General features: G+C 41.1%; 1 protein-coding gene across 1 annotated transcript in view; it reads left to right on the plus strand.

Annotated features, from left to right (window-relative positions):
- Positions 1 to 1,972, plus strand: part of RPL14 (ribosomal protein L14) — a 31,590-nt gene that overhangs the window by 19,759 nt on the left and 9,859 nt on the right. The gene's annotated exons all lie outside the window — the stretch shown is intronic.

Genomic DNA, 1,972 nt, shown 5'->3' on the forward strand with positions numbered 1-1,972 from the left:
TGATACCACAAGTGGAACATTCCACATCAGACCTCATGCCAGGTTGAACACAAAATGCAGGCACACAACATTATTCAGTGTCTCCAAGGAAAAAAATAGTTAACTTAGGTCTTATGTACAAATTTCATGCTTAGTCTTAGGTCCCATCCCCAGGGATGTTAATGTATATGCAAATATTCCAAAATCCAAAATATTTTTAGTCTTAAGCACTTCACTTGACCTCTGTATGGTAGATGGGGTTTCTGATTCTTTGTAAGATTTTAGTAATTTTGGACAGTGAAGTATCCTGGATGGATTTAAATACTATAAGGCTATACTTCATCTTGGAAATTTAATGATGCATTTAAAATGAAGCTCATTTTCCAAACAAGGTAGCTTCCAACCTCCACTGAGGTAAAGGATACACATTCATTTGCTTGATATTGACAGGCAAGTGATAATGTAATAGCTTGTATAATAGGGAAAATGTAGATAATTTGGGACTACCTGTACTCTGGGGTGGGGAATTGTCTAAATTCATGGAATCTACAGCTGAAAACCTGAGAGGAAGGTGGTGTGAGGAACGGGAAGGATGGTTATGAGATAGGAAATAAACCTGTTTATGTGGAGGACTAGCTATAGGGGCCACAATGAGGATGGAAGTTAGTGGTTAGATCTTATGTAGGAACACAGGAAGCCACTGAGGGTTTTTTAATGGAGTGATAACCTCAGATCACTGAACTGTTGGACTGAATCTTACGGGATAAAGTCTGGGAAGGCTGGGGTTGATGCTGTGAAGTCCGGCAGTATAGTCTAAGGAAGTGGTAGTGATGATGCTATTTAGTTGGCCTTGATCATACATTAGGCTGGAGGGAAAGTAAAAACAAAGTGCTACCAATTTCTGGCTCGTACCTCTGGCTTTGGTTGGAGAACGTGAGGTGGGGTGTGAGTTTATCCAGGGGAGGTGAGTTAGATGCCATGCAGACTGGATATGCAAGGGTGCTGACAAGCTATACTCTGATCCTAGCTCCACCTCTTTAAAGCTATGTGATTTAGGCACATTATCCCAAAAATCTAGTTTCCTTATTTATGTGGTATGCTTCAGAGTAATTAATAAGTCATAATGTATAGCCCAATGACTGGTTCATAGTAAGAGCTATGATAATTAAAGACACAAGAAGGAGAGGTTTCAGGACAGATTTAGGATTCCTGGATATATAGGTGGTCACTGATTGCCCAGGGGTACAGTGAGCAAGAAGAGATGACTAGAGGGAAAGATTGGGAAAGAGTGGTGAGAGGTGGGAAATTGCGGGGGACATGGGAGCCAGGAAAAGAATTTTGCTTGAGATTGTCAAGGTGAGGGGAAGAGGGCAGTGGGGAAACATAAGGGGTTTAGATGTTTTGTTTTTGTAAAGCTGGTGACTTGAGTATGTTTGCTTCTGGGAAAGGAGCTAATTGAAGGAGGGAAGTTTGGTCCTTGGAAAAGCAAAATGGGATGGAGTCTAGGGAAGAGGAGTAGGGATTAGCTTTAGAGGAAGGATGTCCTTTGCATGAGGATAAAAAGGAAGAAAAGGTGGGTTTAGATAATTTCTAGGTTTGCTGTCAGTAATTGAGAATTTTCACTTTGATCGCTGAATTTCTCTGGAGTTAGCAAGGTCATAACACTGAGAAGAAGGGATGAGGGAATGTAGGTTTGCAGAGATAAAGGTTTGTAATTGCTTGTGGAGGAAAAGGGAGAACACTTATGTCAGATTGCCAGTGGTTTTAAGGGTCCTTTGGCTTCAGTCCGTGAGGTGCTCAGAGGATGAGAAAGCTTAAGGGTAGAAGCAGTGTTCAGGCCACACCTAGAACATAGTGCAATATGGAACAATGGAAATTGGAAATTCCAGTCCAAGGGACTTTTAGGAAAGTATTGAGGCATAAGATTCCTGAAAAGGAGTAGAAAGTAAAATTAATAAGGTGGGGCCATATGATAGATAGCAAGGGAGTAATC

Source organism: Propithecus coquereli, unplaced genomic scaffold (assembly GCF_000956105.1).
Source record: "Propithecus coquereli isolate 6110/MARCELLA unplaced genomic scaffold, Pcoq_1.0 Scaffold1, whole genome shotgun sequence".
NCBI lineage: Eukaryota > Metazoa > Chordata > Mammalia > Primates > Indriidae > Propithecus > Propithecus coquereli.